Source organism: Anser brachyrhynchus, assembly GCF_964034855.1.
Source record: "Anser brachyrhynchus genome assembly, chromosome: 7".
NCBI classification, from domain to species: domain Eukaryota; kingdom Metazoa; phylum Chordata; class Aves; order Anseriformes; family Anatidae; genus Anser; species Anser brachyrhynchus.
Genome location: NC_137701.1, coordinates 5661164 through 5670745, shown reverse-complemented (window position 1 = coordinate 5670745; position 9582 = coordinate 5661164). Strand labels below are relative to the sequence as shown.

Genomic DNA, 9582 nt, shown 5'->3' with positions numbered 1-9582 from the left:
TGCAGCAGGTGTGTGACATAATAGACCACTAATCTGTTTTGGCTTTGCCGCTCCTGTGATCCTGTTCAAAGTATTCCTTGTATTAATTAGATGGCTTTCTGCGTGTGAATCACGCTTTATCCTTTGCATAAAGGGAACTCTACCTTTGGAAAAAAAATAACACGGGAATAAAAATCCATATAAACATAGGAAGCCTGAAATTACTGCTTTAATGGGGTTGGCTCTCCTGGGTGAGCTCAGTGCTGCTTCTTATGGTGCGTTCCTCAGAAAATGCACAAAAGCTTTCCTCAGATTGGCATTGAAAATTAAAGAAATTTTCTTGATTGTCTTCTAAAGCCTTACTGCTTAAACTGCATTCTTCTTTACTAACAGATGAAAGATAATTAATTTTCCTAAAACTACATTTTCCATAGGGGCCAACACGCCTGACTGGCACCTTTTCAGCCCCGTCACTGGTGGCGTTTCTGGCCACTGTTACATGCTGGTCACCGCGCCTGGTGGATCTGGGACCTGACCTGGCCTGTCAGGTACCTTACCTAACACAGCAGCAGCAGAGCTGGGTCCTGAAGAGATTTATTACCCTCCGTACAGTACCGCTAGGAACACAGATCAGAGAAGCACTGCTGGTTAGCCCCTTTTTGGCTACTAGACAATGATTTGGATGGATTAAAGTTCAAATAACCATTTCTGACTGAACACTCGCTGTAATTTATCCATGTGCCTTGGGTTCTATAGCTGAAGTCATTATCCTCATTATTTTTCCTACTGGCTAATGACCCACTTCTGTGATATTTAGGGCATGAGAAAAGGGCAAGAAAACATACTTCCCATCCTTTCACATTTAAAAAGCAATGGTTCCTGTATGCCTGTGGGATTTCTCAGACAGAAGGATATATGTTCTGTCCAGTGTGTACACAGTGTGTCCAACATGTCTGTGAATACTGAATTTATTGGATGTCAGGGAAAGACTGTACCATGTGCAGCACAGAGTGATCTGCGCACAATAACGCCGGCCTGTCCAGAGGGCACGAGGCATGATGCATACGCTTTGCATAGTGCAAACAAACCGTGCAGTTCCTACACCGTAGGTCATGTATGTCCTGGACATAGCACTCACAATACATCATATACAGTCAGCCTGCACCAGTTGGTACAGTTGGTACCATCCAGAATTGTTTATATCTGAAGCCAGTAACAGCACCTTTTCCAGTATTTTGTCTGCCGAATGTCCAGCTAGGCATACAGCTAAAAGGTCATAGCCATAGCTGATTTATGAAGCTTTTGTCTGCTTCCAAAGGCAGTGTTGTTGGCAGGTAAAGGAAATCCACAGTTTTTTCTGAATTTGCCACCATTTTGCTGCGTGATCTTTCACCAGATGCTTATTAAAATAAGTCTGTGCCCACATTTCTTTCCCTCTCAAGCAGGGAATCACGTAACATTTCTTACAAGGATGAGGTTAAACCTAATAAATTATCTGGAGTACTTTGATTTTACATCTAAGAAGTCACTAAAAAATTCACTAATATTCTTATATTTGGACTTACACCTCCAATAACTCAAATTTTTATTAGATTTCTTTGTGAAGCCCGTGTGAATATTTTTAAAGAGACAGCTCTTGTTTCTGGGTGACTGGCTCACTGGAGTCTTTTCACCACAATATTTACAGATTTCAGATGCATTTAGGGAGGTGTTTAATAGCTGGAAGCCGTACGAGAGGAGTTACCTGTTTTACTTGGTATAGACCAGACTCAGCAGTCTTACAGCAATAATTTACATAATGGGACAGCATACCAACAGTGGATTTGAGCCCAGGCCTGACTAATTGTCATTGGCAGAGTGGAACTGGAGACAAAAAAGTGGGATTTTGGAGATGCAAGATCTTTTTTTTTTTTTTTTGAAACACAGGTGCTGAAAGACATCTGTAAGTTCAGAAAGTCTGCTTTCATATCTATGTTTCAGTTTGCAAATAATAGCTTCTGAGTTTTCAGAGTTTGTAAACAGCAGGATTCCCATCTTCCTTTACAACAAGGGCAACCAGCATGTGCAGAAGCCCTAGATTGTGTTTGCAAGCGTTGACCAAAACAGCAAGACAACCTGGCTATGCAGATAACACTGGCTTTCCACCGTTCACTAGAATATACGTTTGTGGACAGCCCAATAGCCTCTTCTTTTGCAATGCCAGCCATAGCTCCCTACTTAATAACTTGATGTTTCTTGTTCTTACCTACATCTCTGCCTTTCCTAGGGGAAGACTTAATCATTTCTTTCATTGCTGCCTTTTCCAGATTATTAGATAGCACTACTTATCTTTGTTTTATTTCTTTTTTTCATGTGAGGAAAACCCTTTCAAGAATTTAACTGCTGTTGTAGCTGTCACAAAGGCATTTTATTCTTAACGGAAATTTCTTAATTCTTTACTGTCTATCTCTGAAGATGCACAGGAATTAACAAGCCCTGTATTTATGTTATAGTCTTCCTATGCAAAACTTTTTGGTCAATAAAAAACCTTTAATTCCTTATGCTTTATTTAAAATATATGATTAACATTGTCTCTCCGGTTATTACCTGAGTAAAGAAATGTGACTACTGGAATAGTTTAGAATTTTTAAGCTTCAGATTAAGATCTACAAAGACCTCAATTCAAAAGACAGAAATATTCTTCAAAATGTTTCTAACGAAACATCTGTGTGTAACTAAGAAAGTCATGGTAGATTTAACCTGCCTGGCAACAAGGACAACAGCTCAACTACAAGACGAGGAACAACAGAAAACATTTTAGTGATTGGTAAGCACATAACTATGATGCAAAGAATATTCAAAGATACGCTTCCAGGAAAGACATGTCTTGAAGAATAAGAGAGGGCATGTTTGGCTTTTAACCACTGCCCACATCACTGACAGTTTTTATAAGTGTTGTGCTTGTAATAGAGCTTCTGAATCTAGAGCAGCAGCAATTTCACAAAATAATTTCTACAAATGTCATCACGGATTCAACCAAAGAGGCATGAATAATGGTGAGAGACCTCATGTAAGCTCAGATCTTACACTCAGCAGAGAGGTTTCATGAAGCTTAATTATCAGGATGTTGCCATTCTTCATTACAGCTCCCCTCTTGGTGTGCAAAGTGGCTTTTTACTCATTAGCTTACACAAGGCCTGGCAAAGCTGGGAAGAATGTGCATGATCTGCGGCCTTTTGAAGGGCAAAGCGGGGAACCGCTCGCTGAGCCAGGCCCTGCTGGGACTCTGTGCGCAGCGCTGGGGCTCTCCTGCTCACAGCCCCCTGCCCGAGCTGTTGGGCCCCCTGCCTCTGTGTCAGTGGGCACACCGAGCCTGAAGTTGGCAATGCGTTGGCACGAGGAAACAGGCAGAGACAGCGTGGAGAGAGCCTTCCTGGTTTCTTAGGCTGCCTGCTCCATGCAGAGAGAGATGCTTTTTCCTCCAAAACCATTCATTTCACTTGCATCTAAGTAACCTGGATATCTGTACGTACTAACCCGCATTAAGGAAATGTCCAGTCCCTCCCACCTTTCTCGAAGACCCGCGGTGTTATGCTCCTTTTGGATTTGTCTCATTTCAAAGTGACAGCTCTGTCTCTCGGGGCCAGATGACAGGCTGCAGTCACTGTCACCTGAAGCGATCATCCTTTTCATTACCAGTGACAAACCCTTGCAGGGGATCCATTCAGAGGGGCTAGCAAACTCAGAATTCAGGGGTTGATTCAGATAGGACCTGATCCTCAGCTTATACAAAACTCCAGCTCAGGAGGCTGGACCAGCCCTCTGCTCACATGCCTGATCCAAGGCTTTTGTAAACGAAGCAGTGGTGGCCTGGCTGGTGAGCAAACCATCATGCCTAAAATCCTAGGTTATCTTGTTTCAGTAGGACTCCTTTTGTGAGATCATTCTCAGCCATAAGAAAACACTGTACCCAAAACACAAATAATGAAAGCATCTTGTACCAAATGAGAAAAAAAAAAGTAATTAAAAGGAAGGAAAGCACTCCATCTGCTAATAACAAGTGGATGTTTCACACTCGAATGACAGCAGAAACATTTCTGCAAACTCCCTCTATCTTACTGAACATTCATCCTCAAGAGCGTGGAATTACTGACTTGAGTTCGAACACTGTGTCGAGGAAGGGCCTGACATGAGTCCTGAGGGTGAGATAAAAGCCTATCTGCAAGCTAAGCTCATTTTGTTTAGCTTTCCTCATTAGAACTTCAGCCGTTTGTCACCTCCGGGGTGTCATTGTTCTCTTACTAAACAATCCGACAACATTTACTAAATAGTATTTTGTTTCTCGTCCATATTTCAGTAGGCAATATGAAAACATTGGGATCTGTTATTTTCCCTGCAGCCTTCTAACACCTATGAATTTTGGCTTTACTTTTCCGTTCAGTGTTCGGGAATTTTGACACATGCAATAAAATCAAATATGAGAGCAAGTCAGGAAGTATTTGTATCTCTTAACAAGAATACCCTATTGTCAGTAGAAGGCATTGTCCTCTTGAACAACTCCCACTGAAGATTATGCTTAATGTCTTTAAGACAGTCAGATTTTGACATCCCTGTTCACCTCTCTGCAATATTTTGTTCTGATTCTGTGCCAAGAAAAAAAGCACATTTTAAAGTTTAGGCACACATTTAATTTTCACTGGTTTCAATGAAATAAAAAAAATAGATTTAAGATAATGTTGAAAGGTTTTCAGACTAGAAGTGAACTGGGGAATAAAAGCTTCTTTTGACTTGCATGAGTTTGAACGGAACTGTCTGTAATATGAGTGATTTTTTTTCCTGCTGTACCTCTGCAGCAGGAAAAGGGAAATCCCTCCAAAGAGCTTCTTAATGTGATGTACATGTGTTTTTTGCACTATCTGTTGCGCTATCAATTTCTGCTTTTGGGTGTGTCGCCCAGAACCATCTTTATAAAAATATATCTTTTGTCTTTGGAGCCAATATTAACTCACATTCAAATTAGCCACAATTTTAAAGTAATTTTTTGGAAGGCAAAGCAAAAAGTGCAGGAAGTACTTAAAATTACATAAATAAAATTATGGCAGTGAATAAAATCATTAGTATAAGCAGTTCTACAATGACAAACATAACATCAACCTCACCAGCCATCAGCTTTGTTGGCATCTATTTTGTAGGCAAACGAGGAAGAGTGGGGACCTCTGCTCACAGACAGCACCCCATGTGAACAGGACTCTGCAACAGGGCACAGGACTCAGCCAAATAAACCTTCAGCAAAGCCTGCAGCAATGACTCTGGCATTTCTAGGTACAAGAAAAATGTACGACCTTCTAGGCGTACTTGATGTTAGGCAGTGATTAACTAAGCTGCTGTATCTTATTAGGAATTAATAAACCAGTCTTCTGATTTTGCAATATCATTAATATAATCCTTTGGAGCAAGTGCTCTATTGATTATTCATAATAACCCATCTAGTAATTAGTTATCATTCTATAATTACTTAGCTCTTGATTCTAATAAATTCTAGCTGTAGCTTTCAAAAGAGTCATTTTCCTCATCAGACTCGACCTAATACCTGCTTGCCATATGGCAGATGACTTCACTAACACTAGTAAAGATCAGCTGTCATTTCAGTCAAGTAAAGCTGGTCCCACAGAAAGCATTGGCCATCTTCAGGCTTTCTTCTTACAACGTGTTTATCATTAATAAATATTTGAAAAAAAAAGAAAAAGAAAAAGAAAACCTTAAAATGTAAGTTCATTCTGTAATTTCTTTTACAGAAAGAACAACAATACACATGTTAATAGTTATGTTACTGTTCTCATTTACCTGAGATGAAAGTTAAAGCAATTAAGCACCAAGGAAAGCACTCCCTCTCTGTTCCATTAATGATGCCCATGGTCTCAACCATATTACAAAGATACTGCCTGGGAGATCCCCCCAGTAACCAAAATGGTCTGCAGAGGCTGTTGGTACCAGAGGCTTTATGCAACTGTGTTCAGTGACAAGATACAACCCTCACTGCCCCAGGGTGTTCTTCAAGGAGGTGGTCTTAGCCCTCACTTTCTGCTTTGTGTAGGCACTGCTCCATCAGAGCTGAAAATGTGGCTTAAGGTATTTGCAGGGTTTTTTTTTTTTGATATCTTAAGCACAAATCTACTCATTAGCTGAAATCAAGCTAACAAGAAAACACAAATATGGGTGATAGCTTGTTTTTATCTTGCTATAATACTTCTCCACCCTATTATTATGGCTAGCACTCCCAAATGGATGGCATGACCTGTTATCCTAACCCATATATATGACTAAAGTACAATTTTTCATGGAACAATTATGCTTAATGGCACAAACTGTGATACATTTAAATAATTAGTTATGGAAATCAAGTCTCCATATATGTGCCCACTGAAAATTTGAAAAACAAGTGTGGTCAACATTTCAAAAAACAATCAGCAGAAGCAAACGCAAAGTCTTACATTTGGGAGGAATAACTCCACACAATAGTACAGGCTGGCGGACACCTGTCTGGGATGCAGCTTTGAAGAAATGGATCGGAGGGACATGGTGGACAGCAAGTTGAATGTGAGGCAGGTGAACATGAAGCAGCAAAGAAGGCCATCTCCACTCTGGGTTGTGTAAATAGGAGGGTAGCCAGCAGGCTCAGAGAATTGATCCTTTCCCTCGTTTGGCACTTGCAAGACAGCACCTGGAGTATTGTGACCAGTTTTTGTCTCCTCCAGAGAAGAAAGACATGAAGATACTGGGGCAAGATCAGCACAAGGTTAGCAAGATGGTCAGGGTGCTGCAGCACACAGCCTAAGAGAAGCAGAGAGGCTGAGAGAGCAGGGCCTATTCAGCCTGGAGAAGAGAAGGCTCAGGGGAGACCTTAACGCTGTCAGAGGTTACACTAAAGACAGAGCTAGACTCTTCTCAGAGGTGCACAGCAATGTGATGAGAGGCAACAGACACAAACTGGAACAGGAAAAATTGTAATAGCTACAGTATTTTTTTTTTAATCACAAAGGTGGGCAAATACTGGAATAGGTTACCCAGAGAGCCTGGGGAATTCCCACCACGGTGGTGTTCATTGTGCAGATGGACAAGTCCTTGAGTAACCTGCTCTGGGACTTTATTCAAACAGGGTGCATGACCTCCAAAGGTTCTTTCCAACAATTGTGGAATTGTATAACCTCCAACACTCAATATCTCAAACTGCAGGCTGGGAACCTCTCTTTTGGGGGCAGTGTAAATAAATCCCATTACAGATCCACCAGGTAGAGTCAGTGTGTGTGAAGAAAAAATGGTCAAAAACTGATCCTGTTTGTTTGAAGAGGCAATGTGAATTTGAATTTGGGGGAAGAGTTGTAAATAACCAGGTATTACAGAAGAACTGCTCATAAAAATAAATCTGTATTCAGTGCTCATGAGTCAATCCATTTAAACCAAGGTGAAGGTATTAGAATAATACACACAAGCAGATCTTTGATAATTTGCACATCAGAAGATCAAACAATAAACTAAGGGAACAGATTTGGAAAGCTGGTGACATCGTGGGGATGTTGGTCTAAAATATATACGAAGCCTGGCATGCAAGTCAAGTGTGCATTAGCAAGACTCTTTTCCTAACACATCTGTGTCAAGAAAAAGAGCAAATATTTTCAGACAGCTATGAGAAGAAAACAATCTAATGAAGTCTGCATATTACTGATATAGAACAGGTATATATTAGCTATATTCTTAAACTACATTGCATGTGTTTGCATATGGAAAAAGTAACAGCAAGATCAACAGATTTAAAATCGTCTCATAAAAAACAACATATCGATTTTTTGCAACTTCAGTTGGGGCTGAGGCAGGACTCTTGCTTAACTGACTTAAGTTGCCTCTCAAGGTAATTTTCAAGTAAGTAGTCTTTTAAATCTATGGGCTGCTCACTAATTATGTCTTCTGTTCCATAAAAACATATAATTGTCCATTACTGTATTCAGTAGAAATAGTCAAGTATTTATTATGCACGTGCTTCCAAGTGTTTTTAGGGTGAGAGCCTGTGCCAAAGGCAATTAAATATAGGGCTCCTAAGTGGTTGGGAAATTACATAGGATAAACAGGCAGAGGATGTTTCTTAAGTGAAGATGCAACTCTGGATGTCGGACACGGTCAGAAGCATTGTTGTGATGTAGTTAACCTTGCGAACAAACAGAAGAGTTGCTGTAACGTATAATTATTAAAGAAAACATTGACACAATTAAACCTCCAACTTTAATGTCTATTTACACAATATTCACATCCATCCTGAGGAACAGAGGTTTTTTATTTGTGAATTCCTTTCTTCTGTAGTCTTTCTGTTTTGACCACATTCTTATTGCCAGCAATCAATTTCATACCTCCCGTTGCAAAACAAGTGCTTTGTTTATGCTGTTGTGCATTACAAGTTTCAAAATGGCGATTAATTTAGCTGAAAAATCACACCATGACTTCATGCTACACAGAGCCAAATTAAGCTGCCTAAACAAAGCATCTAGTTTGAGACAACCCTGTGTATTTGAAACACCTGAATGGCAAATAAAAAACAGGTCCCATAAGAGACTTGTGCTCTTCTGGAGTATCAGCTTCCTGGCAGATAGGATACCCTGTGTCGTCTCAGATGATATTAGATGTCTAAATTTAGAAAAAAAGATAAAATCCTGACACTCTACAAACCTTACTGAGGCTATTGGAGATACGCTAAACTTTTAGGACAGTATATGTTTATTATTATTATGGTAATTATTTTTTTGTATGTTATCCAAGTGCCAATGCTTCTCTGTTTAGACTCGGCAGTGCTTCTGCACTAGGTATTACAGGCACATTGTGGAAGAACTGAGATTCAAGAGGATTGAGAGTGTCTTGAGATTGAGATTAACCCTTCCCAAATTCTAGTCTTTTCTGACCAGCATTTTCCACAGGAAGGGCATAGAGCTAACCAATCAAAACCCTATCTCGTAGCTGCAATTCAGATGGCATGTGCTTGGAGCTACGTAACTTCCTCCAGGATGACCACTTGGAGCCACCAGAACCTTTAGATGGAGTCTTAAGGGGGAACTTATCCTGGTTGATTTTTAGAGGGAAAACTGAAGAGAGAAAATGATGGCTCTCCAACACACGATCTTGTGCTGTTACAGTGATTAGCAGGTTGTAGTAATAACTGAGGGAGCTGCTCACCACGAAGGAGAGAACCATTCCAAAGTGGCCAGAGGAACATGTCTGTCTTCACAATTACTGTTCCCTAGATAATTAAATGCATGGAGATGGGCTGTGGGAAACACTGTTTGGAGTAACATGCTTAAGTTCCTCAAGATTTTGTGTAGAAGCCTAGATTTGGAGGTTTAAAGGAAGCCATCAAATGAAGTTTTCATTAACTGATTCACGAAGATGAATTAGATGTGTTCTTGTGATTCAGCTTTGTTATATACTGGAATTTAATTAGTAAAATTATATAATTATGCTCTATCAAATTAACAAATACAAGATACATTCAATGAGGTTTACTACTTTCTCTAAAATGCAGAGACCAAAGACAGCACCTAAGGGAAGAAGAAAACTGGGCATTTACTTAACTACAACAGGAGG

At 40.1% G+C, this 9582-nt stretch overlaps 1 long non-coding RNA gene across 1 annotated transcript in view; it reads right to left on the bottom strand.

The window, feature by feature from the left end:
* Positions 1–9582, bottom strand: part of LOC308197807 — a 146168-nt gene that overhangs the window by 116036 nt on the left and 20550 nt on the right. The window lies entirely within an intron of this gene.